This window comes from Mustela nivalis (genome assembly GCF_964662115.1).
Source record: "Mustela nivalis genome assembly, chromosome: 2".
Lineage (NCBI taxonomy): Eukaryota > Metazoa > Chordata > Mammalia > Carnivora > Mustelidae > Mustela > Mustela nivalis.
The window spans coordinates 17,057,180-17,084,776 of NC_139021.1; the positions used below are offsets into that span (position 1 = coordinate 17,057,180).

A 27,597-nucleotide genomic window follows, 5' to 3' on the forward strand; every position below is an offset into this window, starting at 1 on the left:
GAATGACTGCCTCTTTTTACAGATGAATAAACGGGAGCGTCCTGCGGCCTCAAGTCACACAGCTGGAAAAGGGTGGAGTGTGGATTCAAACTCAGGTCTGCCTCACTTCTGGTCCTGCTCTTAAACTTTACACTCCAGAGCCAAGCTGTCTGGGGCTTGGTAAAGGATGTGGCTCAGGTCACATCAGGCACATAGGCCCACAAGGGCTTCTGGGGTCACCTGTTGTCCAAAATCATTCACAGAGGACATAACTAAGAAACACCATGGGACTATACCTAAGTGAACTTTCTTTGTCCCTGGGGGGTTTGTTTCCAGCACTTCTTTCTAGATTCTTTGGGTTTTTTCCTCTTCCAGCCACTTCCGTACCCTCTGATAGCACTGCCAACGTGACTTCCAAGGGCAGGTCTCTGAGGCCCACAGCCTCTAGCTGCTTCCTCACTGTCATCCTGGAAGACGCTACAAAGAGCATTATGCTCCTCTCTGCTAGGATGTTGCAAAAAAGACCAGTCCCTTCCAGATCCAGGTTTTCTAAAGAAAAGCTTTTCCTTTATTTCGTGGTTATAGCTAGAGCTTGAGAGGATGGGCGCTGTGCAAAATGTAACATTGCCAACTTTGTTAATAACAGCTCCTCGTTAGGAGCTCCCACCCAGACTGGCCAGGTTCAAATCTTTGTGCTCTCGCTGGCTTTGGTGCTCTGGCAAGCTACTCCCGGCGCTGTAACTGGGAATTCAGCTGTAGATCGGGAAGGAGTGTGTTGAGGATGATAAATTTGGAACGACGAATTGTGTGGGTTAATCTGTGTGCTCTGAACTCGGCGGACCAGGCCCGCGGCTTTACACGTGCTCTTATCAGAACCCTGTTCCAGCCCCTGCAGTTTACCCGAGGCGTCCCCATACATCATACATGGTCCTTGCATCTAAAAGGAGTCAGGGCAGACATGATTAGTCATCTCTTCAAAGTATTCAAAGGTATAATTCTTAGCCCCGTTTTGCAGAGAAGTAAGTAGACTGAAAAAAAAAACCAAAACGTAAGTGAGCTGCCCAAGGCGACTGGATGGTTCAGAGCCAGAAGCAGTCCCTAAGACCCATTCAGACTCTCCTGCCAACAAGGCGGGGTGACTTTGGACAAGTCACTATCCCTCTCAGAATCTCACTTGTCAAGTAAGAGGGCCTTATGTGATGGAGAGACAAAAACAGCGCAGTTAAGAGATGCAGATCTGAGTCAGACTCTGGACTTGAATTAGGGGTCTTCCACTTTTCACCTGGGGGACTACGGGCAAATTACTTAGTTTCCCGGTGCCTCAGTTTCCTCATCTCCAAAATGGGTCTGTGAACAGAACCCACCCTAGAAGGCAGTTATAGGCACTTGAGTAAACCTGTGTTACCGACATGAATTGCACAGCCAATGTCAGATATTACCACTGAGGCTTCCATGGCCAGCCCAGCCTCCTCCACCCTGGTCTGCGCCAAGCCCTGTATGGTCCATACCGTGAGCTCTCTCTTGACTGTGGGGTACTGCCACCCCTCCCCCCCCCGGCAGGACATCACCTGACCCCTGGCAGGACATCACCTGTTGCATCCAGGTTGGGTGGTCTCAGACGGGAGTGCTAAACTCTCCCTCTAAATTCACAAGCCACCTGCAAATGCCTAACATTTCAATCCGAATGGAAATCCCGATTTTTCTATCTGCACCTATAACCTTGACGACGGTGTTTTGTTTTCCTTCCCATGCAGTCTGGAAATCCTGAATAAATGTCAGAAAGAATTCACCGAGTCAACAAATATGTAATAGTATTAAAACTCTTAGGAGCGATCCATCTCCTACATTACCAGAAGCTTAAAGGGATGATAGTTTCAATTTCGTTACTCAGTAAAGATGCCCCTTTAGGGCCTAGGTGATATGGCTACGATTCCTGGTTCACCAGCCAGTGTTTCGTCCAGTCAGTTGGGACATATCTGCGCCCGCCCACCAGCCAGGCTTGTCCCATATTCTGGTGGCCCAAGCACAGGGTGCACAGGGACAGCAGAAGCCACAGAAGCTCCCACTCGCCAACTGCCCTCTGGGCTGCACTGCCTCCCCTCGTCCCACAGAACCCCTCTCCACCCTGCTCTACTCTGCTCTGTGGCCCCTGTGGGCCATCTCAGCGGGTGTCCTCCCCCCGGAGCTCCCAGGTGCATTCTACCAGTGGGAGGAACCAGCACAGAGCAGAGAGTCAAAGGACAGTGAGGTCTCACCCCCAACTTTGGGACCCAGACCAAATGAATCTTTCTGTGCCTCAGCTTTCCCATCTGCCAAATGGGACAAACAGGAATACCTCCGCCCCCATAAATGCAGCTTAAGTGATTTAGAACAGTGACTGGCCGTCATAGGCACACAATGAATGTTGGTTCTTACCTCCTATTATTACATACGACAGCCTCTCTTTAAGCTCCAGTGGCCACCCCCCCTTGCCCCTTCATGCCTGGGCTGGGGAGGGGGTGTAGGCCCTTCAGCTGCTTGCTCACAGTTTTCCCATTTCTTACTGACTCTGCTTACCCCGTGCCCAGCCCCCTGGAGACGGTCCCTTCTTTAACTCCCCTCACTATTCCATCTCCTGCTGGGACTCTTACTTGGATACCTGTATCTACTGTGTTCTTGGCAATCTTCCTAAGTTTCTCTAATGCTTACAACACCCCTGTGAGGGAAGCATTACTGTGCCCATTTCTCAGGATAGGAAAATTGAGGCTTAAAGTCTGACCCAAGCCCCACAATTAGGAAGCTGTGAAGCTGAGCTGCTTCAGGCCTAGCTTTCATACCCAGGCTGAGTCTAATGCCCAGTGGAAAGGACACAGGCATCCGTGGGTTTCCCAAAGCTTACTGATAAGATGTGACAACGATCTCATGTGTCGACTACTCTGATAGGAAGAATAGCGACCTCGACGACAGCCAAGGGCACCTGGATTGGTGTGTTAGTCAGGGATGGCTTCCCGGAGGAGGTGATATTAACCTGATTCATTCATGGTGGGGAGCTATTCTGGGAACGAGGAAGAGGTGCTGGAATGTGTAAAGGTCCAGAGGGAGAAGAGAAAGAGATGAAGCTTTTTCAGGAGCTGTATGCAGTTTAACACTCCAGGAGCAGAGAGCTCCAGGCGGAGATAATGACGCCAGGGGGCTGGGTCCTGCCACAGAGCGCCATGAGCGCTGAGCTCAGGATCTGGGACCTGCATGCTTTCTTGCTGGCGGGTGTCTGCAGAGAGGAGGTTTATGCAAAGAGCACTCTGGTCCCCTGTCTGTGACTGCCAGCTCCTTCAGGGCAGAATGCCTATTTCGGACCTTCGAACCCAGCTTGGAGCTCCGTATACAACAGGTGCTCAAAAATGAGACTGACAACTAAAAACACAAGAACGATAGCTGGGAGGCGCTCCTCTGGGTGCGAGCAGATGCTGCCGTGGCCGGCCAGGCGTCCCCTTGCCTTTCCTCCCTTGGGGTCCTTCGGCCTTGCTTCTAACTGCCGACACCTGGGTTTCCTTGCTTGGGGGCTCTCTCTGGTTTCCGGACCTGCTTTGCCTCCCGAGTGGCAGCCCTGAGGTGCAGGGCGATGACAGCCCCCTACAGAGCAGCCCAGAGCGGGGTCTGCTGAGTGCTGGTGAGTCCCGCGCCTGCCTCCCCCCTCAGGTAGGAAGGGCTGAGGGCCCTGCAGCCTCCCACAGGCCCACGTACTCTGGTAACTCGCTTGAACGTGCTCTCTGCACACAGGGAACCCAGGATCCTGAGCTCTAGTTTTGGCTCCCAATGCGGCAGCAGATGGTGGAAGGAACCTGGGCCTTCGAGGGAGCCACGTCTGGGTTTGAGTCCAGACGGGGCCACAGGTAGGGAGGTGACCCCTCTCGGAAGTCATGTGGCCTCCCAGTACCTCAGTCTGCTCTGCTACCGTGAGAGTCAAATGTAACATGTACGGGCACCACCTCACTAAGAGAAACAAGGTGCCTTTCTACTGTCTTTTGAGGAGTTCCTTAGTCTACATTCTAGCTGCTTTCTACACAGCACCAGCCTAGCAGTGATCTCATTCTACGGACGACCTCGAGTTTTGCATATTTGCCTCCTAAGAGACTGGAGGCGCCGAGAAGACGGGGTCAAGTTTTACTCCGCCTGGCATCCCCTCCCGTCTAGCACCGGCCTTGGCACACAGCAGGCATTCAGTGAGTGTTTGTTGAATGAATGCCTGACAGCAATGAAAGAACAAAGAACACCGACCGGGGAGGATGGGTTCTCGGAGCCTTTGCTCATTCACGGTATCTCAGTGCCAAGTCCTACTATGTGCCAGGCAGCCCCCTCGGTGCTTACAGCTGTGGTCAAGGCCACCGAGCTCCTCCCTCCCGCAGTGAGTGTTAGAGGGAGAGAGCTGTGATTCCCCCTCACCACCCCCCAGGGCTGCCCAGCAACTACCCCCAGCCTCCCCACCCCGGGAAGCTTTTATAAAGTCTCTCCCAAGAGTCCCACCAAATTACCCGGGGTGTGGCCTGGCTGGGGATTTTTTTTTAAGCTGCTCAGGTGAGTATAAGGAGCTGCTGGGCATCCAGCAAGGAAACAAGGTCAGAGAGTGAAGAGGCCTGAAGACAGTTGTGAAGAAAACAGAAGGGAGAGCGTGGTTCGGGCTCATGGTTGGCAGAGGGAGGGGCCGGCCTTGTCCCCCCGCCCCCCCTCACCGGTCGCCGGAAACATCTGGCAGCATCTGGAGGCACTCTGGGTCGTCCCAACTGGAGGGAAGGTGCATCGGTCCAGCGGAGGAGGACCGGGGACGCTGCTGCACCCTCCCGGGGCACAAGACAGCCCCCACGACCAAGAACAAGCTGGCCCCAAAGTTCGACAGTGCCGAGAGCGAGCGGTGGGAGTCTCGAGGGGCCGGGAGCGGACACCCCTCCGGGGAAGGCCTCCGGTGGACGGAGCAGTAGAGCTGAGACGCGAGTCCCCGGAGGAAGCGAGGAGGAGTGACTGTGAGATGGGCCCGGAGCCACCATCCCAGCCTTGAATAGAAAGACGCCAGATGGTGAAACCACCGAGTCTGGCTCACACCACCTACTAACCTAAGAGCCCTCGCACCCCTGCTCCTGCCGTCATCCTGGGGTTGTCTGCTGGGGCGGGGTGGGGGCAGGGAGAGGGAAATCCGCTTCTGCTTGGCTGCTTTCACTTTTCAGTCCCCAGCCTCCTTCTGGGCTCCGAACCCGGAAAGGGGGGAAGGAGAGGGGGCTCGGTCAGGCTCCCGGTGCAGCCGTCCCCAGCACCACCTGCGGACCCACTTCCCCCTCTTCTAGAGCTTCTCCCGATGCCACCCCCTGGTCTCCGAGAGCGCTAGCTGCGGGGGAAGGGAGCCTTCTTTGGAGACATCCTGCCAGCTTCCCCCAGCCCTGGGAGAAGTGATTTCCCAAGAGAAACAGGGATCCACAGAGCCGTAAATAAACACGGCATTCCAGAGGAGGCGGGCTGGGAGGGCAGCCCGGCCAGCTCTGCCCCGCTCACGGAGGTGGCCCATTAACTTTTCCAGCCAGGCACCGGGACCTGAGAACCTGCCAGTCCTCCCTCCAGCCACCGCCTCCCCCCTGCACCCCCCCCCCCAGTCCACCCCCTCCAGCCGTCCCTTCTCGATGCTTCCCTGTAAATCAGTTGCAGAGCGGCTGCCTTGGGAGTTTGGACTATCAGCAGCTGCGTGGAGCAGGCTGCTTGCTCAACACCACGTGGGTTTTCCAAGGAAACGTCACCATAGTTCCATGGGCAATTTCAGTGGAAAGTCGAGTTCTTTTGTACAAGGTTTCCAGAAAGGTCTGAGTCAACAGGCCGCTCTGAGGGAGCCAGGGTGGCCGTGGGCCTCTGACAGGCAGCCCTACCTGCAGGAATCTTGCCAACCTGGAGTGGACAGAGAGGAACCTATGGACTTCGCAGAGGGAAAGTGACTCCAAGGCTGTAAGGCCACCCCCACTTTACAAGCAGGGAAGCTAAGGCTCTAGAGGAAATGAATGACCTGCTCTTAGGTCAGCGGGGTAGTCGGTGGCTGCGCTGGGTGTGCCCAGGCCTCCTGACCCGCCTCTGGACCTGGAATTTCTTTCAGGCCACATACTCATTCCAGAGTAGTGGAGAAGTTCCACGTCGACCCATCTGAACAGAAAGACAGCCACTGCCCAGAGCTGATAGCTATTCTTCTCCAAATGTGCATTTGGGGGTTGCGAGGACACTACCAACATCTCCGCTTCCTTAATTTCTCGAGTTCTCTTCTGAAAGGAACGTGTCCCCCAGTGTTCCCAGAGCCCCCAGATGTAAGCTCCCTGTCACAATGCTGCCTGTGAGGAAAGACATCAAGTCCCAACCTATGAAACTCACTTCACAAAAAAAGGGGCATTAGGGGAAATTTGTAGGAATATGTGTACTCGAGTAATTATTTTATTAAAAATGATACTTTGCCCTGTATCCCCCTGAGAATGTTGTGATAGGTGCCCCCAGTGAAGGAGGTAATTAGCAATAAATAGAGCCTCTCTGCAAACCCAGGGTTAAGAATTTTCTCACGGGCTGTTATTTTAAGCAAACACTACACAGTATGGTCTCCTCATTCATGGAAAGCCTTGATCTGCAGAGCTGAGTCTCTCTAACTCAGAACTTACGACACAAACCGTTAGTTCAATGTGTATTTTCTGCTATTAAAGTTGTACACAATACAAAGGATTCAAAACCATGAAACTTCCTAGCTGTGCTGTGTTTTGGATGTGTGTGTGCATGAGCACCTGTGGACACATGAGAGAACCTCCAGCTGCAGGTTTTTCTTCTGCTTTCGGAAGTCCTTCGGGCAAGCCTCTCACCTGGTTTTCACCTGGGGGAAGGAAACCTAGGTTCTTTGTTTGTTTGCTAGGCAGTTTCATGTGATTTCCATCCTCTGTCCCTCCCAGCCTGTCTCCCCACCCACCCCTGCTCTCTCCTCCCTTGGAAAATGACCTGGCTCAAGAGGGACCACCAGCTATGCTCCTGACCAAGGCAAGCCTCTGCTGGTCACCTGCACTCAGAGTTACACACACAGGGGAGAAGCACACAGGGCCAAGATGTTTCATTCGTTGCCAGAACAAATGGCCCATGTGCCCAATCTCCCAACAGCTTGTGTCCCAGATCCAGGTCATGGGGGGCTCCGGGGTGTTGCCTGCTTCGGAGATTCCACAAATATTTACTGAGCAACTACTCTGCACAACGGGTGGCCGCCGCAGCTCAGGGCTCTGCTGTGCTGTCCAGCACCCCTCCCAGAAGGCGCTGTAGGCCTGCCACCAGCTTCCCTGCAGGGTGTCTGGCAGAGCAGAAAAGCTAGGGGCCCATGTGAACCCAGGAGGGGGAGCAGGGCAGGACAGGAGGGAGCCAGGATGAGGCATAATGATCGCTGGTGTCTTCCGCGGTCAAGTTCATCTGACCTGCAAGACACATGGATTCCAGCTGTTCCAGATGAGTGAGAGGAGTCAAAAGCATTTTGTTTTTCTCATCAGTAAATTCAAATGCCTGTTATTCATGCAAAGCAGAGGCTGGTGGGCAGCAGGAGGACAGGACTCCTCCAGAATCCCAGAATGAGGGAGGCTGCCCACACCCCGGGATCCAGCTCGGACACCTACACAGAAAGCTGCTCACAGTCAGGGAGATGGAACCCTGCAGTTTCCCTCATCGGGTTACCAGCATCATGAAAACCAAGTCCTCGCCTCCCAGGAGATAACCAAGTCACACTATTACTTTCTGGGGGCCCAAACGCCACACTTCAAACCCTGAGCGAAAAAATGTGAAGTTCTCCAAAACCGTCTCATAGACATACTTCTGCATGTGTATCTCCCCCCGCCACCACCTCCTGACCCTGGAAGTCTAAAATGATTAGTTTTGGGAGAGAGCTTCATATAAAAATCGAATACTGAACATACAAGCAAGAAAATCACACACACACACACACACACACACACACACAGCAAAGCACAAGGAAAAAGCACAGGGTTCTAGCCCAGGTTCACTGCTAATAATCTGATGTTGTACGTGTACGTGTCTTTCACCTTTTCTGTGATGAAGGGAAGAATGGGGGCTCCCTTAACCACACTTCAAGTCTGAGGTGAGGCAGGAGAGGAGGCTGTCAGCTTTTCCGCCCCGCCCTGGGCACTAGGTTAGTGAAAAGGCCTAAGATCAAAGGTGTCAAGTGCCTATGAGAGGCAAAACACTGTATCCTTAACATTCATAAATGGAAGTGCAGAAAAGGGAGGAATACTTTTTGTATCATTGGTAAAATCTGTTATTCTGGAGGGAGCTTTGATATTGAAACATTTTAAAGAATAAGGGCCTTGAGCATTTCACATCCTAGAGCCTTGGTTACTTCTACTAAAATCTCAGAGAGGGCGCCTGGGGGGCTCAGTTGGTTAAGCAACTGCCTTCAGCTTGAGTCCTGGGATCAAGTCCCTCATCAGGCTCCCCCTGCTCTATGGGGAGCCTGCTTCTCCCCTTCCCTCTCGCTGCTACTCCCCAAGCTTGTGCTCTCTCTCTGTCAAATAAATAAATACAACTTAAAAAAAAAAAAAAAAGACAAAACCTCAGAGGGTCAGACTAGGTAATCTCAAATGTTGGCTTTATTATTGGTTGGCTGACTGAGACACAAACTAGTGCACAGTTTGTAACCAGCAGAGGCTGGGCTGGTTAAGTGAAGGACCGACTGGTTGAAGAGGGTCCCGACTTCTGAAGCAGAGCCCAGCAGCTGCATGCCATGTCTTTGAAGCCAAAACTCAAATACATGATCTGGAGGTTATCTTTCAAGGACATTTTTTTTTTTTTAAATCTAGGAAGTTCCATTGAGGAATATATCAAACCCAGATTGAAAATAGTATCTCGTCCACCACTGTAGAATCCCTACTATATAGCATGGTGCCTGATGCAAAGTAGGTGCTTGACTATTTCCTGGACAGACAAAGTGGCCAGCTTCCAGAACACTTTCCGTACACCTTGAAAAGGAGAGGCATGCCTGCATAACCCCAAAGCATTCAACAGCTCACATGAATAGCACTGCTACTTAATCCTTAGCCTTTCCTGCATCCTCAACATACTCCCAACCTCACAAATTGAGTGCTGGGTTGAGAATCAGCTAGTGCTGCCTGTGAAGTTGGGCTTCACAGCCATGTCACCTCCCAGAGCCTCTGACGCTCCTCGTTTGTTACATGCAGATAAGCAGGCCTCTCTCAGGAGGAGAGAGAGTCAGGACCCTCTCGGGAAGTTGGGTGGCGCACATTAATGAACCCACACAGAGCTGAGACTGCCTGGTACACTGCATGCTCGACACAAACGCTGGCTCTCAGAGTTACCCTTGCATTGGCATCTTGCGTGCTTGGGGGTACATATGGGCTCGTTCAAGTTCATTTTCTTTAGGCCACACTGGACATTCAATGTCAAACCAAATTGTAATGGTCTTCCATGAAATATAGGAAAGGTAAATATGTTGCAAACATTTCTTATCTTTAATGTTTGTGGGGGGCCTTCTAAGCATCAGGACCCCTCCTCCACAACCCACTGGGCGGGACAATTGAGCACTGACCTTAGAAGCCAAAATGGCGCTGGACTAAGTGTTAAGAAGCTGTGTTCGATTCTGGGCTTTGCCACCGATCCTCTTTACTCCCCGATACTTGGCAAGGCTGAGAGGAACAATGACTTGCTGAAGTATCACAGCCCCAACCCTGGGCCTCACGGGATAGAAATAACTCACCAAACATTCACATACCACCCACTACCTCCTGGTTTTCCAGCATCCTACAGGTAGGCAGGGTCCTGTGAGGAGAGGTGATACCTTTAAAGAGTGTGTAGGGGACCCTTTCATTTTCTTCTCCTATGCTCCAGCAGCCTGAAAGCCAATTGCTTCAAATGATGTGGATCCGGGCCACCTGGATCCCTAAGTTCCAGCTTGGAAGAGAGCTACCTTGATGAGCTACTGACCTTCAGCGTGCTTCCCAAGGGCAAGAGATAAGCCTTGTTCTCTTAAGGGAGTGGGATCTGGGGGTTTCCTTGTCATGGCATCATTGATTAGCTTCACTTGACTGCTCCTGTATCTTTATTCAGTACCATTCCAGAGGGTTCATGCATGTTTGTCCCAGAATGGCCAGTCCTTCCGCACCAGACTGAAATCTCAGGGAGACCATTTTCCCATTGCATAAGATGGCCCAGCAAGATTGCTGAGATATACTAACTGTGGCCAACTCTCTCATGACAGGTATTTTTTCCTTCCCTCCCCAGAGTGGGGGCAAAATTGGTGACAAAACTGTAAGAGGAAATGCATCTTGGGAATGAGAAGCTATATGAGTGCCAAGAGGCACCTTGTAAGGGAAAGGAAGAAGATGCTCCAGTAGTAAGGCTACCTTGCAGCTTTTCACAAGCAAAATCTTAAACTCTAGAAGGCAATATACAACTAGTGTCCCTGGTATCCCATCTGCTCAGGCATTTAACACAGATTTTTTGTTGTTGTTGTTTTGGCAATCTCTACACCTAACATGGGGCTCAGACCCATGACCCTGAGATCAGGAGTTGCACGCTCTTCCAACAGAACCAGCCAGGCACCCCCACACAGACTCTTAATACTCTTTACCTAACACTCCAGCATCGTGCTGTGGCAAGTCCCTGGGGCCCAATGTCACTGAGACCCGGCTCGAAATCCCAGCTCCACCATTTCCTGTATAACTCAGCCAAGTTAATTTCTTGACGCTTCAATTTCCTCATCCATAAAATAGGTATAAAAAGTCTACCAAGTGGGGTGTTGGGAGAATTAAATAATTTAAAACAACGTAGAGTACACATTATGTTTGGTTCAGTGTTTGGCATGTAGCGGGCATTCAATCACTTTGTTTCCTTCCTCTCTATTACCTTGACAGTAGAGTCTGGTCTCAAGTTTAGACTTGGGTAATAAAATAAAATAAAAAAGTAAAAAACAGCATACTATTGGAAGTAGTAGAAAGACCATGCACCACGACCCGTCAAATTGCAGTAGGTGCCCTACGGGAAGCTGAAGACCGTGTTCCCAAGAGGCTACAGAGGGGACGGACAAGTCAGATGGAGAAAGTGGGTCCAGGCCGCACACAGAGGCCAGAGGTCCAGACGAGGCAGTGGGAAGGAGCCAGTGAGGCAGGGAGTTTGGCAGAGTTTGGCCAAAGATCCTAAATCTGGGACGAAACCAGCCTGGGTCGGAAGCTTCCTCCACACTGCTTCCTGTTACAAAATGGTCCAGTGACTGTCCTAGACTCGCCACCGGGGGCAGCAGTGAGCAGCAGCGCATTCTGCTAACTCGTGATGACCCAGAGCACAGGCTCCCACACAGGCTCCGGTGAAAAGGTCCTTTACTCATCCTTGTAACAGTCCAATCACACGAGACACATTCATTTTGAATCTACTAAATGGGTGAGCCTCGAGCCGGTGCTGGGAACATGGAGACAAACAGGAAACCCTCCCTTGGGGTGGTGGGATGGCTCACAGTTTTTCAAGGAGACAGACGAAAATCAATGTGCTAAGATCTCTAAGGGGTTATTTCTATGGCACACTTGCTTCTCGGAGGAGGGAGCAAGTTCTCCCTCTAGCAGGAATGAGTAGGTCTTGCTGAGTTTGGGGAGGAGTCTTTCTGGGGGAAAGGAAAAGGAGAGAGGATGGCACCTGAGTTTAGGGGCCAGTCTTGTCGGGCTGGAGTGCGGGGCACAGGGCAAGGGGTCCACTGCTTATAGCAGAACGTGCCTGGTGGGCAGAGCTCAGCTCTTAGACAGCTGTCATGTGCGAGTCAGAGATTTGTGGACTTGATCCTATGGGCTAAAAATGACTAAGGGGAGGTCCTCATTAAAATGGATAGAAAAACACATTGGGAAAAAAAATGGATTTTGGACACCTTTAGACTGGGTTTAGGCGTTTCACTTTGACCCATTTCCCATCACTTGCCACCGCCTTCTACACCCCTTCTCTCTCGTATACGACCTGCAAAGCCCCTGAAAGCATTTGAGCTTGTGACTCCTGGACAACCATAGACACGGGGAGGTTTTTAGAAGGATAATGAAACATGATCAGATTGGGTGTTTTAGAACCACCCATTTCTATCCTTTCTGTAAGCGGCACGTATCTTTTCTATATCCAGAAATCTTGAGGTTGATTCCATGAATCCCTCCCGGGAGGTCGTACACCCCTCCCGGCCCTCAACGAGCAGCAGGCTGATCTGGTTATAACCAAGGCCACGGACAGGGCCCTTTCTCCCAGCTGGGGGAAACCAGGGGACTGCCAATTCCTCAGAAAGGCCCCGAAGCCCCTTCCCTGGCTCATCTAGGCCCCACGCATGATCTATCAGGTCTTTTCTAACACCTGGAAGCACAGGAATCACACTCTGGCTTGGGAGGTAGCAGAACCAGACACAGAGCATTGACAGCCCAGCCAGGGACTGCCAGATGCCAAGGAGAGCCTGCGCTGGGCTCCACGGATGGGACCCACCACTCCCAGGACCGGCTCAGCAGGTCCGAGGAGAGCCTGGATGGCCCATTCCTTCACCCCGGTCACTTCCTGTTCACTGGGTGATGGCTGCTTCAGTGGGGTAGGGGTGTGGCCCCAGTCATGGATCCAAGGCAAAAGGATAGCTCTCATGCCTCAGAGTTAGCCTCGCCATAGAGAAGGTCCAAGATAGGTCAGTGATAACACACCAGTCTGAGCCAGCACTTCTGGGGCACTGCCTAGGTGCCCCTTGGGACTCACACAGCGACCCTGGTTGCAGGGGCTCCACCGTCGCGAGTCCCGCTAGGCCAGGTGTGTGGTGCAGCAAATGCACACACTGCCCAGCATGCCTGGGAGCTCCTCCTGGGCAGGGGCTGTGGCTCGGTCATCTTTATCTCCCGCACGCTGCTCCCAACACTAAGCGCAGTCCCCTACATGCAGGGAGCAGGCTAGCGGCAGGGCAAGGACAGGGGTGAGGCAGGCGGCCAACTAGCCACCCAAGGACATGAAACTGAAAGGGGCCCTTCCTCTCCAGTGCGGGCCCCACACTTGCAGGAGCCAGGCCGCCCCTGCTTCACCCTAGTCCGGGCCCGCCCGGGGTAGTCTCCTGGTCAGACTGGCCTGTGATCCCGCACCTCTGCCCTCGAGCCACGTGACTGACCCTCCCTACGCCATGCTCAGTTTCCTCACCTGTAAAATGGGGCTTAGGGCAATGTCAAGGGTTGGTGGAGACTCGGAGAAACCAGAACCCTCTTGCCCCGCTGCAGAGAATGTGAGATGGTGCTGCCACTGTGGAGAATGGTTTGGTAATTTTTCAAAAAGGTAAACATAGGGATGCCTGGGGGGCTCAGTCGTTGAAGCATCTGCCTTTGGTTCAGGTCATGATCTCAGGGTCCTGGGATGAGTCCCATGTCAGGCTTCCACTCAGCAGGGAGTCTGCCTCTCTCTCTCTCTGCCCCTCCTCGCTGCTCATTCTCTCTCTCTGTTTCTCTCAAATAAATAAATAAAATCTTAAAAAATAAGTTAAACATAAAGGGACCACCTAACCTAACAATTCCACTCCTAGGTTCTTCCTGCTGGAAGTAAAAACACACCCCCATACAGATCGCACACAAGTGTTCCCAGCAGCATGGTTCCAAAGCCCTGAATACAGAAACCCAATTATTGGCAGGTGGATGGACAAACAAAAAAGGGGCTGACCTATATCCCCACCTCAATTCACATGTTGAAGCTCTATTTCCAGTACTCCCGATTGTGACTGTATTTGGAGACAGGTCCTTTAAAGAGAGAATTAAGTTAAAATGAAGCCAGGAGTGTGGGCCCAAATCCAGTCTGACTGGTGTCCTTCGAAGGGGAAGTGTGGACACACAGAGGGTCCCCAGGGATGCACTGAGGAAAGGCCACATGAGGCCATGGGAGAAGACGGCCATCTGCGAGCCGAGGAGAGAGGTCGCAGAAGAAATCGAGTGTGCTGACACCTTGATCTTCAACGTCCAGCCGCCAGAACCATGGGAAAATAAATGTCTGTTGTTGTTGAAGCCACTGGGTCTGCTGTATTTTTTATGGCGGCCCTCGCAGACACGGGCACACATGGGAATACTACGGAGCCGTGAAAACAATGAGGTCCTGATGCGTCCTGTAACACAGACGAGCCTCACGACCCCTATGCTAAGTGAAAGAAGTTAAACATGAAAGACCGGGCATTTACACAGTTTTTCCTGTATGGAATGCTCAGCAAGGGCAGGTCTGTAGAGACAGAGAGTGGATTCAGTTGCTAAGGCTTGGGGACGGGCGGCTGCAGAGGGGCTGGTTAGTGAGAGCTAATGGGCACAGGATCTCCTTCTGAGATGATGGAGATGCTCTAAGATGAGACTGTTGTGATGGTTGTACAGCTGTAAACACACTAGTCATCACCTAGTTGTACACTTTATAAATGGGTGAGTTTTAAGAGATGTACGTTACACTTTAAGTTCTTTTAAAATACGCGCTAATGCTAACACCTGCGTACACAGCTGCACAGGGCCTGGCACACAGCACCCTCTATATTGTAACTGGTAGTTTTTTCTAAAGATTTTATTCACTTATTTGAGAGAGAGAGAGAGGGAGTGAGAAAGGGCGTGCACAAGATGTGGGAGAGACACAGGGAGAGAGAGAATCAGGCTCCCCGAGAGCAGGAAGCCCTGAGGCAGGGCTCGATCCCGGGACCCCAGGATCATGACCTGAGCCGAAGGCAGACACTTAACCAACTGAGCCACTCAGGGGTGCCTATAATTGGTACTTTTTTTTTTTTTTTAACATATAATATAGTATTTGCTCCAGGGGTACAGGTCTCCAAATCATCAGGCTTACACACTTCATAGCACTCACCATAGCACGTACCTTCCCCAATGTCCATAACCCCACCCCCTCTCCCTACCCCCTTGCCCCCAGCAACGCTCGGTTTGTTTCGTGAGATAACTGGTACATCTTAATATGCTCAAATAAGTATCTAATGCTCAGTTGAAAGTTGCCTCGAGTGCCCCAGTTCCTTTAGTTTTAGGGGGACTTTTAGGGTGATTTGGTGTCCCTAAGTGACCTGTCCTTGCCCACAGAGGACCCCCCCCCCAATAGCACGTTATGGCTGCAGCAGGGCTGATGGGGCTGAAACTATTTCAGGGTTGGACTGCACGGCCTGTGCTGGAGTCCCAGCTCCGCCCTCACACCCCCTGCTCGGCTGGGGCGCTGGACTAACGACTTGGGCTGTGGGGTGACAGCCTGAGGAGCCTACACACGGTGGCATTCAATAAACGGGGGGTTAGGGGGAACTATGTGTGAGGACGCCCCGTGTCAAGCCCCAAATGCGCGCTCATCCTTGTGTCACCGTCAGCACAGGCTGGTGGCTCAGCCACAAGTTCTAATCGGGGACAGCGGAGCCCCAGGTGCACGGAGGGCAGGAGAGGCTGGTGCCTCCCTCCTCCTGGAGGGAGGAGCTGCAGGTGCCTGGCTCCCAGAAACCTTGGACAAAGGGCTTCTTGATATGCTCTTCCTCACCTGTTAAACGGAGATAAGAGAGTTCTTCTATCTCTTCGGACGTTCATGAGCTGACACACAAAGGGTGCTCAGCATTGCGCCTACCACGTCAGTATGAGGACAACCGTGGTTGCTAAGTGCCCCGTGACCAAGACCTTCCTGCAAGCCGGGACGCCCTTTTCCTCCTCCAGCAGCTGCTGAGCATTTGCTGGCCAGACAGAAACCAGAGTAGTGAGGGAAGGCACAAGGGTACAAGAGCTGTAAGCTGGGCCCTACAGATGAGCACGAGCGATCTACTGCCAGGTGATCATGTCGTCTTGGGTGAATGGGCTAAGCTCTCTGGGCCTCAGTTTCCCTCAGATGGACTCGGGGCGCTGTGAAGTTTCTTCCAGCTGGAACATTCCCCGATCCTACCAGTGCACCATGTGGCTATGAGACTCATCCCTGGCTCCCCAATATCCTCCTCCGGAGATCCCAGAGGACATTAGACTTTGTACCGGAAGACCCATAAATCCCATTTCCGAAAGTGCTGAAGTCAGGCCATGTTCAATGTCACAGTGCCGAATACAGCCCTCCATCTTCGCAATGTCTACCATTAACCCTCGGAATGAGCCCAACGGTTTCTACTCTGTGGCCCCGTGGGCCCGAGCGCCCTTGCTCTTGGAAACAATGTGAAGTCTCCCAGCTCCTCCTGAACAGCCTGCCTCTGGCAGAAGTTCATGGCAGGCTCGTCACTAATTCTGTAACACAAAGTTCCCCAGAAGAAAGTAGCAGGCCTTTCTACAGGATAATGAACCCTCAGCGCGCTCTTAGGGGAGGGGAGGGGTTCTCTCTGCTCCTGCCAGGAGCCACCGGGAGAGTCTCTTCCCCTAAATCTCTTGGCCAGGGGGCAATCTCTTTTTCCAGCTTCTAGCTGTCAGTCCATATCTCTCCATTTCCCACTGCTCCCCACAAAAGGCACAGACACACCCCATCCCTACCAGCACCGGCACGCTGGCCTCTCTCTGCCCCTTCTGGGCCAGCCCCACCCCCAAACAACTTGGCTGTGCCATCTCGCTCTCACCAGACTGTGTGCAAATATCTTAAAGGAGCTGTTTCCAAAAAGGCAAGGGTGCCGTACAAATGAAAAGAATTTCTAAATGTCTTCCTCCAGGGGCCAGGGAGATTCCGTGGGGGCTCTGGGTACACCCGGGGGCTGGGGGAGCCTGAGATGGCTTTGTCGTTACCACAGTTCAGCTCAGTCTTGCATTTTAAGAACAGCGGGAAAGTAATACCGGCTGAAAGGAGGTTTCTGTGTGCTATTTAACTAAATGGCTCTGCAGCTGGAGAGAGCCATAGGCAGACGTGTTATGATTCAAGGGCTCCCAATTACAATGATCCTCTTTTATTGTATAAAAACAGCAACACAGCCATTTCCACCCTCCCAACGCCTGCTCTCTCCATCTCCTTCCCCCACTGGCTGGCGAGGGTGTTTAGCATCTCCAAAGTAGCGCCCAGAGTCTCCTCAGTCCCCAAGTGCAGCTTGCAGCCCCCTGGGATTCCTTCTCTCTAACACACAGGGAGGGGGTGGAGAGGGAGCAGTACCCCCTGAAGAATGTTCTGTCACAGACCCTGACGGAGGTTTTAGAGTTGTCTTTCTTGGAGCAGGGGTGGGGGGCGGGGGGGCGTTGGGGGACTAAGGATAACGAGCGCGGTTTTGGAAATCTCTTCTGTTGTGACTAAACTCACACATACACACACACTCCTACTCATGCATGCACACCCACAGCCCTACGCCCCTTCAGCAGAAAAGCAATCAGACTGCCCAGAAGCGCGTCCTGAAACCGTCCCTTCTCCCCATCCTTCCTCCCAGCCTCCAGAAGCCAGCGGGGAGCATCCACCGGCTTTGGGATCAGACCGATCGGAGCTGGAATCCCGACTTGGCCACCTTCTCTCTGTGACCTTCGGCAAGAACCTGACCTTTCTGAGCTCTGGTTTCCTGTCTTTGCAATGGGGCAACCCTCCTGCTCTCGAAGCGCTCCTCATGGTCACAACTGAATGAACGCCACGGTGAGAGGAAAGTGTTCAGCACAGTGCCTGGTACATAGGAGGCGTTCCAGCTGGGGGCGTGTTGCTGTTCTCCAGGCGGCAACACCATGTGTTTGCAGTGTGGCTGGGTGTATAGGGAACTTTGTCATCGTTCCATCTCACCAGTCGGAGCAGACAAGGCAGGGGGGTGAGGGCCAAGACAGCTGGGGGCGGGCACGAAAGTCAGCCCCGCTGAGGAGTGTTCTTCTGGAGCCAACACTGATTCCAGCTCTCGTGTTTGCACAGCCCGTGCATGTGTGCAGGAGTTCTCCCTCCTCAGGTTAGACTCCTGGACCTTCCTCGGGTTTCCGCGGACGTTCTGGAGTCTAAAAGCTGCGGTGGCAGCCTCCTCACCAGGCCAACGAGAACTTGTATCCCAAGAACTCTCACTTACAACCTGCCTCCTCCCTTCTCAATGGCAGGCTCCTTCTCTCTCCCAGAGTCTATCCTGGGCCTCCAACAGAGAGGATTCCCTCCCAAAGACGGAAAGAACTCAATTTGGCTTCTCTCTGAGGCCCTGGGGATGCATGAATCCACTCCCCAAGCTGAACTTGACAGCGAATGGTTCCAGGATTTTGCTGGTTTCCCCCCCGCAGGGCAAACCCAGCATGGCTTTAAATCTAGAAGTAAACCCATCACATGCTTCTCACTTTTCTATCCTAAACCAAGCCTGTGTGCCCCCAAAACATACCACCGATCTCTTACACCAAAGCGACTGCCCGGTCACACTCCTTAACATCGCTCCCCCATGGATCAGTAGTACAAGCCTTCGTTCACTGCGGACTCGCAGTGGTAACTACTATCGCAGTGAAACATTGTGTAGTAAGATTTAATCTCCACTGAGTGTTTCTTATACCAGAGGGTTGCAGTGGGGGCAGAAGAAGGAAGAAAGTGCGTGAACTGTGCCTTTTAACAGGTGAATTGTTCACCAGGGGGGTGAAGCGAGGTGTCAGCCAGAAAACTGGTTCTGGCTCTGGCTTTTTAAAATTCCATTTGAAAGTTTGGGTGGAAACTGATGTACTGTTGTCAGGACCGTTTCTCTCCTTGGGAGTCAACATGTGTGTGCGTGTACACACACACACACACACACACACACACTCACTCTCTCTCTCTCACACCATTGCCAACTAACCCCTCTCAAATGCATGACTCTAAGCCTAGGAACAGGAAACAGATTGTGGGTGGATGTTCTTAAAATCACAACCTGTTTGATGGAGGGTGGGGGGCCTTACAGAAGGGTGGGGGAGGGGAGACAGGAAGGATTATTTTTTCTATTTAAAAATGAAACTACCTTGTCAATACTAAAAGCAATGTCTACTTTACTGTCTACCACAGGGGACGTGAGTAGCCGAGCATCCTCTCAGAACCACGCTGTCTGGATTTGACCATGACACAGCACATTACAGACCCTGAGCGCTGCCCCAGGTCTCCCTGCGATATTCCAGGAAGGCTGTCCGTTTCAGTGAGAGAGGAGGGAGGACCATTCGATGAGATGGGGACAGTGGGGTTCTTGGAATCAATGATAAACATCCCCTGTGTTAATCACTTGGCACTTCAGGGAGACCGGGGAGTCACATGCCTGAGGCATGAGGCAGTGGCCGTGATGATGCTGGGCGTGATGACGGTGACAACAGCAGACGTGTCCTGAACACGGTGTTAGGTGCTATGCTAAGCCCTCTCGTAAGTTTCTTCTCAAGCTGCACAACAACTCGTAAGGCGGCTACTGGAACAATCTCCGTGTTCGGGATGTGGAAGCTGAGGTTCAGCGAGGTAAGTAACAGCCCAAAGTCATAAAGCTAACCACATTAGCAGAGAATCAGGGACGTGAGTCTTGCTGGAGGAATCCAGAGTGAAGAACCTGACAGAAGGCCCTCTGATGCCCTTTGGTCGCAACCCCCTGATTTAATGCAAAGGTGAAGCAGGGCGCCTGGTGGCTCAGTCAGTGAGGGGTCTGACTCTTGATTTTGGCTCAGGTCATGATCTCAGCGGCATGAGATCAAACCCTGCTTTGGGCTCCATGCTCACTGGGGAGTCTGCTCAGGATTTTGACCCTCTCCACCCCCCCCTTCCTGCTTATGCGCATATGCACATGCTCGCACACGCTCTCTCTCTCTCTCCCTCTCTCTTGCTCTCTTTTAAATAAATAAATAAATAAATCTTAAAAAAATAAAGCAAGGGCGAAGGGTCATGACCAAAGTTATTCTAATGCAGGTAGGACCCAGGTGTCTGAGGGTCAGGAGGAAGGCCAAGTGTAGTGTTTGGGGAGTAACCGTACCTACCTCCACGGTTTTCAGCTCCACGAACTGAGATATGATAAGGCAGAGCTAGTTACCCCTGGGAAAAGCTGACTAACATCGGGTTAACTTTGGATTCCTGTCGGCAGGACCTAAAAGACATTTCCCCATCAATCCTTCCTTCCTTACTGCACAGTCTTCTTTCTGCCCTAAGGCAAAACTGGTCCCTTGGTCCAAAACTTTCCAGAACTCATTTTATTTTAAATAAGAACCAAGCTGATTTGTCTGCACAAGGCATATCGCTGTCAGTCTTACCTTCCTAAACACATGACATCCCTCAGAAACCTGCCGTAGCTCCCCGGTACCTATGCATTAAAAGCCAACCTCCTCCACGTCCACCCCCAAGTCTGGGCATCGTCGCTTTGCACAACCTTCCTTGCATCCCCCTCTCCACCCCCTCAGAACAGGCACAGCGACGTGGTTTTACCTTCGCCGGGAAAACCTTTCTTCCTCTCCTCTTAGGCCACACACACTGTATCCGCTTACTCAACAACCATTTGCACCATCCACCCCAATTTGTTCACGGCAGCAATGTGCCTACCCCAAAACACACGACTGTCCCTCCCTGGGTGGCCAGGCGGCACAGTTCTGGCCAACGAGCTAAGGACAAAAGTCCCTGAGAGGCAACTCTTCCCACATTAACAGTAAAGCCACACTAGGTAAATGCTCTAAGCCTCACTCATCCTGCTTTCTCTTTCCTGGAAGGCGGATGTGAAGCCTGGAGCCACAGCAACCACCTTCCCACCTCAAAAACATAGACCTGGGGCCAAAGGCCTGTACCTAAGAATGGCAAAGCGGAAAGACAGAGCCCGGGTCTCCAGTGACACATCGTCCCACCCACCCTTCTCATTGACTGACACAAGTACGCCCCCTCTGGTTAAGTGGCCAGCGGTCAGGATTTCTGCTGCTAACAGCTGAACGCAGTCACACCCGACACACCTCCAGACACTGTCCCTCCTCATCCCATGGGTCAGTTCAGACGCTACCCCCTTTAGGAAATCCTCCACGATTCCCTCGGAGCACAGTAATTATGCCCTTCATTGTGCTTTTCTCAATTACAGCACTTAGTTAATCCTGCTTGATTTGGCCTGCCCGCTGCTCAGATTCCTGGCGTCTGGATCCTGCCAGCCTCTCCTAGGGCCTGGGGCAGTGTTTTGCATTGAGGTTAGGGGGCTCTACCTCCCCAGCATCTCTATAATGTCTAGAGCAGCACACTGGAGCCTGAAGCGAGCATGTTCCGGGGTCTAGCACTTCACTTACTGTTGGGCCTTGGGCAAGTTGGAGAATCTCTCCCTGCCTCTGCTTCCTCATCTATAAAAGGGACAGAACAGCAGTACTTACCCCACAGGGTTGTCATGAAGACAAAGTAACCAGAAGCACTTATAAAAGTTCTTGGCATATAAAAAGGGCTAATGACCGCACTCTTCCCAGGATGATTATAGCTGCTGAATGAACAAATAGATCAACACACAGTTGCTAAATAAATGAATAAAAAAATGAAGCCCAGGAAAATTCTGGAGTTCAGACTCCAGGGTAGGGGTCACCATTCCTCCTTTTTCACCTACACCTGTCCCTTTACTTTTCCACACTAATGAGGACTCGCCTTATCCCAGAGCTGCCAGAACAGGAGTGTTGAAGGCAAAGAACCAAGGCCTTTGCACACTGGCTTCCCTTTTTGCTCTGCAGCTTTGGGCAAATTTCTTCACCTCTCTGAGCCTCAGTTTCCTCAACTGCAAACTGGAGATAATAACTGTCCTTATCTCACAGGGTTTTGGTGAGAATTAAATGAGAAAGCACCCGGAATAGAAAGCATTGTGCCTGGCCCACTAAAACAGTAAATGTTAGCCACCGTGATCGAACACTGTCATTATTCTTTTTGTCAAGTGCATGGCGTCCCTCTCAATCACACGGCCCTGATGGAGATGAGACACCTGGGGTGGGGGTCACCTCTCCGCAGGTCAAGATACCCTGCATTTCATCAGAATATCCTTGAGTACCAACAAACACTTGTCATTCTATCTTTTCCTTTCCATGGGGCTTGGTTAATGTATCAGATTTCCCCTAAATCCCTGGCCTCTGATTTTCCCCCTAAGAGCCGTTAACTTCAGGTGCGTCCCCACTGACATCAAACTGAGCCAGAAGGGGCACATGCGCACAGGAACAATCTCAGCCTGGCTTTTCAGCACCCACAAAATTCCCACAGATCCCAGGTCCGGTTACTGTCAGCGATGCATCTCAGTCTTACTTGTAGATTCCCTCGGCGCCCTGCCTTAAAAGAAGATGTGTATACAGCTTTATATAATTTTCCCTTTAAACTTGAATCAAACCTTTATGTTAGTTCCATTCAAGCACTTGAGGGCTCCATTAATCTATTTTTACTTTTAAACATGCCATTTTACAAGATATTTATTCCACTTGGTTGTCATCCAAATGCTTTTTGACATTACTGCCCTGGGACTGAACTGCTTCAACTCAGGGCCCTCATAAATAGAAAATCACCTTTTGACTGAAGTCTTGAAGAGCTCTCAGAAGCTCACCCCCTTCACTACAACAGGCATTAATTTCTGCTCTACATAAAGGAGTGTGAGTGAGTGTGTGTGTGTGTGTGGTGTTTTAAGAGGGTAAGTGTGGGAGGTCTGAGCTATCCAAGGGATGAAGGGGAGGGATTCCTGCCCCTCGAAAACCTGCCCAAGGCGGCCCGCTTCAGACCCGGAGAGCTGCTGACTTGGACAGACGGCGATCGATCGTCAGGGACCAGGTAGGGGAAGAACTCGAGGGCCGGACAAGACTCAGTAGACCACCCCCTGGGCCGGCGGGATAATGCATCTTTCAAAGGATATGGGTCCAGGGAAAGTCATTATTCGCCCCCCCCCCGCCCGCCCCCAACTCCGGACAAACAAAAGGCCGTCCCGAACAGCAGAATGCAGAGACCCCACTGGCTTTGAAGCCGATCAATCAGGTGGAAGCCCGAGCAAATCACAACTTGGCTTCCCCAAGTTTTCTCCCCAGCTTCACGAGCCACCCTCCTCCTCCGCCTCCGAGCTCCGCACAGCTACGGGGCCGAGGGGACCGTCCTGGGATGCTCACTGGTTCCCAACTTTCTGCTCCTCTCCGTCTCCGCAGCCTCCTGCACAGCGGCCGGGAAAGGGCAAGTTGGCAGAGGCAAGGATACCAAGTCCTGCTGAAGCCACAAAGACGCCGCAACACCAACAAAGATGAACCTCTCTCTCGCGGGGCGGACGCCAGCGCCAGCTGCCGCTCCGGGGGCGAGCGTGGGCTCGGCTGGCAGAGGCGGCCGCGGGCGTGGGCCGGCCGGCGGCGGACCGCGGGGCCACCACCCCCAGCCCCCCCCACCCCGCCCCCGGTCGCCCCCCCCCAGCCCCCGCCGGTCCCCTGCGCGGGCGCCCCGCCACCTGAGCCGGGCGTGGGGGCCGGCGCCGCGCTCCGGCCCTGCCCCCGGCAGGTAGCTCCGGCGGCCGCCCGCAGCCACCGGCGGCGACGAGAGGCGAGGCAGCCTCAGCCCACGGCGTCATGCTTCCTGCCACCACAGTACGGCGAATCGTCACCGGGAGAGGGGAGAAGAGGGGAGCGCGGGGGAGGGCGGGCAGCTCGCACACGCAGCCCCCCTGCCTGCCAAAGCCGCCGGGCCGGGCCACGTCCCGCCGGAGTCCCCGCGGGACCTGCCCCGTTTGCACAAAGCGCCGCGGCCGGGCCACGGAGGGAGGGAGCCGGCCACGAAATAAATAAATAAAAACAGAGTCGGGTCTACGTAACGCCCTGTCGAAAGCGGACGCCATATTTTTTTGTGGCTTATGTCGACATAGGGAAACGTAGACATGTTTTTCCTCCTCCTCCTCCTCCTCGGTCTGGCTCCCATTTATCCAAACTTGTAATCAAAACTCTTAAAAAAAAAAAATCGCCCCCCCCTCCGGATCCTCTGATTTCCTCCCACCCGCAAAAAAGGGCCCGCACCGCCCCCCCCTTCCTCACCCCCACCCCCCTTCCAATCACAAACCCGGCCAAGTCCCATTAACAACACATTTTCGGGAGCCGCGGCGGCGGCGGCGGCGGTGGGAAAGTTGGGCTGGAGTGGCCGGCGCCCGGCGTGCGGGGCTCGGGGCTGGCGGCGCCGGGCGGGGGGTGCCGGGCGCCGAGGCGAAGTTTCTTACCTGCGCCGGGGCTGGGGACGCGGGGACCCGGGCTGGGAGCGCGGAGACGCGGCACGGGCGTTCCAAAATGGAACTCTGCTGGCTCCCCCCACCCACTCCCCACTCCCCACCGGGCGCCGGGCTCGGGCTCCGTGGGAAAGAGGGGCACGGCCAGCCTGCCAGACAGACGGACAGGAAAAGCCCCCGTACGGGGAACAGTGGCCAAAATTTTAAAAAGAAAAAAAAAAAAAAAAAAAAAAAAGAAGGGGAAAAAAAAAAAGGGGAAAAAAAAATGTCTCGATCAGTGGGGAATCTACGCCAAAACCCACATGATCTGTAACGTCAGCATGCGTATTTGCATACGATACCACCACCCGAGCTGCCACCCGGGCTCGGGTTCCGCAGAAAGTTACAAAGTGAAATTCGGCCCCCTCCGGAGACGCCGGCGAAATGTCATTTTCAGGCGGGAGCTGGGTGGGGGGAGGCTGGCCCTAAAGGCGCTGGTTACTAGCCGAGGTTGGGGGGGGGGGCAGTAAATTAACTTAAAAGTCTGAGCCCAGTAACGGACTCGGAGGAATTTCTGCGAGGGGAGGAGGGGGAGGCGCGAGCGAGATCATTGAATATTAAGCACGACCCGGCCCGGCGGCCGCGGCCAAACCCTCCCGGTGCAATACCCATTTTCTTTATGAAAAGTTCAAGGTGTCACTGATGAGCTCAACAAACTGTTGATCCTGACCACGTGGAGTGGCAGACGGAGGGACTGCGGGGCTCGGCTGCTGGCCCTGAGCCGCGGCACCCCCAGACTCCGCGTCCCTCTCTCGGCTCTAGCGGCCGCGCGCGCGGGTGGGGCCGCCACGCACCCAGGGCACTGTCTGCCCTTTCTCCGCGTCTTTAGGCTCAGGGAAATAATAACTTTAAAAAAAATTTTTTTTTAAAGCGAGTTACGTTTTGCTCCTGGAATAGTAATAAGAGGGCTTGGGGTAGGGAGGGTGAGAAAGAGCCCCCACTTATATAACTTGAAATTAGATGGCTTTTGCTGGGAGATTCGGAGATTTGCGCTTGCGCCAGGTCTGAGGTTGGTTAAAGATCCTCAAACTTTTTCTCTTAAGAGCCAATAAACAAACAGACGCCCCGGGAGCTGACTTAAACTCTAGTCGGGCCGGCGTTCGCTGCGATTCTCAGACTCGGAGAAATGCACACCCCTGCGGCGCTCGCAGGGAAGTCCTTCGGAAGCAGGGCGGGTCACTTTCGGAACTGGGACTCCGGCGTTCCCGGCGGGAAGGGATCCCTAACCGCCGCCCCCTGGCTCCCCTCGGGCGTTTTAGAGTAAAAGCCGGCCGGGATCTCGCCGCCCTTCGCCAGCGGCCTCGGTGCGGTGAGCTTGCTTGCGTTCTGGGCGCGGCGTTCCTGCAGCTCTGCTACGCTAAGGAGCCCTGAGGAATTCGGGATCCAGGGGACGCTTCGGAATCTCACGGGCAACCTGTCTGCGCCTCGCATTCCTGCCGGGACCGACCCGTTTCCCCTCCAAGGGCATCTCGACGCTTCAGACTTTCCTGGTGTGAGTTGGGCGCAAGCGCGCACGAGCGGAGCCGTGGCCAAGGGACGCTGTCTGGGGTCTACTTCTGACAGTCTGAGCGCAGCGAGAAAACAAAGGGAGCCTGGGGCTGGGAGGCTCTGCGGAGTCCCCGCCCGCCCGGAGGATTAGCAGGCTCGGAGCGTCGGGGCTTCCCGGCCAGTCTCTGCTCCGGGGAATTAGAACGAACTCTAGCGGCGGTTTGCGACTCAGCTCTGGGCGCCAGGGCAGCAACAGGTGGCCGTGCGCGGCGCAGTGGCCAGAGGCGAGGACGGGGACTGGGGTGGGGACGGCTGGCCTTGGGGACGGACCGCGTGGCCAAAGCACTGCGTGACCTTTTGACATTTTAGTTTCTTAGGCTGGGGAGAGAAACTGGCCGAAATGTTTTTCTAGGTTCTCCCCTAGGGGCTCCAATTTCTCTAATGTAGCCCCACTGGGGCTCCAAAAATTTTGACAATAAAAATAGCTCATATGCAAAATGTCTTGCTGGTCTGCACCTGTTTGTTCGGTTATTGCTCATGTAGGTGCTGTCTATTCGTTTTCTTAACGGCCTATAAAACAAGGTCCTGGCCTGGGAGGGGTCTCTTGGGTGATGTTCACAGACCCGAGAGGCGAATGACGCAGCTCTCAACGGACTCATTAAATAACGGCTTCCTTGATGACCAAGACCCAGATCGCGTCGCATCTTTCTCAATCTCATTTGATAACTTCTAAGATCCTAATGTATTTGCCATCAACATGAGAATCTAGGCATACTGTTTTATTTTTCTTCCCTCGAGGGTGTGCCTGAAGCCTACAAGAAAAAAGTAAAAAAAGGATCCCCCACCAACTTTAATAATTTTGTACTGCTTACTCTCCACTCTTCTAAGTCTTGATGACTCTTAGCCTTCACTCTTCTAGGTCATTCCACTGCCATTCCCCCTTAAAAGTGTCTGTAGTTCTGTTCGGTGGAAATTAAGGAAACCTTAAGGAAACTATTCCCGTTTTGGGTCTTCACCTCCTTTTTTTTTTTTTTTTTAAAGATTTTATTTATTTATTTGACAGAGAGAAATCACAAGTAGATGGAGAGGCAGGCAGAGAGAGAGAGAGGGGGGAAGCAGGCTCCCTGCTGAGCAGAGAGCCCGATGCGGGACTCGATCCCAGGACCCTGAGATCATGACCTGAGCCGAAGGCAGCAGCCTAACCCACTGAGCCACCCGGGCGCCCTTCACCTCCTTTTGATGGTTCATCACTTAAGATGGTTTTCTATAAGCCAAGGTTCCTGTGCGTCCACTGTGTTACCCTTGGCCTCTGGCTGGGTGAGAGATTAATGGGGTGGGAAGGGTCAGGTTTGAGCCAAGCAGGCTAGCCCTCAGCACTGCTCTCTGAGTTCCCATGTCTTCAGGGCACTTAGGTGTCATAGAAACCGTGAGGTTTCTGGTGGGTTGCAATGTCTGCAAATTGTTCAATGTTTAGCATGGACTGGGCTTGTGCTACATAAGCAGTAGTGAACAAAACAAGGGCGCCTTTGCATTGAGTGCCATGATTTCAGTTTGCTTTATGCGCCGGTGTAGACGGACCCTTATGTGATTCAGGAGCTTTGGAATCAGTAATAATAAGGATGTTGTTTATTGGGTACTTTGTATGCATATGCCAGTTGCTACTTAATCTTTACAACAACTGTACCAGGCAGTGATTCTCAAAATGTTTTATTTCAGGTCCCTTTAAACTCTCATAATTATTGAGGACCCCAAAAAGCTTTTGCCTGTGTGAGTTAGATACATACTGACATTTACCATATTAGAAATTAAACTGAAAAAAATTAAAACACAGAAGTTTACAGACACACTCTCTGATAGCCGTCAGAACAATGACATTTGTCATTTAGCCATTTGTCATAGGTCATTTAGCCTCAGGAAAACTGCTGTATACTTGTGAGAGCATGAGAGAGAAAAGGGGAAGTAATCTGCCCTATTCGGAAAATGACATTGACTTTGAGGGCCCCCGAAAGGGTCTTGGGGACCTCCAGGGTCCTTGGATCACGTTTTGAGAGCGCTGTTAA

At 52.7% G+C, this 27,597-nt stretch overlaps 1 protein-coding gene across 1 annotated transcript in view; it reads right to left on the minus strand.

Annotated features, from left to right (window-relative positions):
- The window catches only part of ZHX2 (zinc fingers and homeoboxes 2), a 156,149-nt gene extending 131,282 nt beyond the window's left edge, over positions 1-24,867 (minus strand). Inside the window, exon 1 of the mRNA XM_082721771.1 lies at positions 24,005-24,867. The gene's annotated coding sequence lies outside the window, so the exon portion shown is untranslated. The remainder of the gene's footprint in view (positions 1-24,004) is intronic.
- Between the last annotated feature and the right edge of the window lie 2,730 nt (positions 24,868-27,597).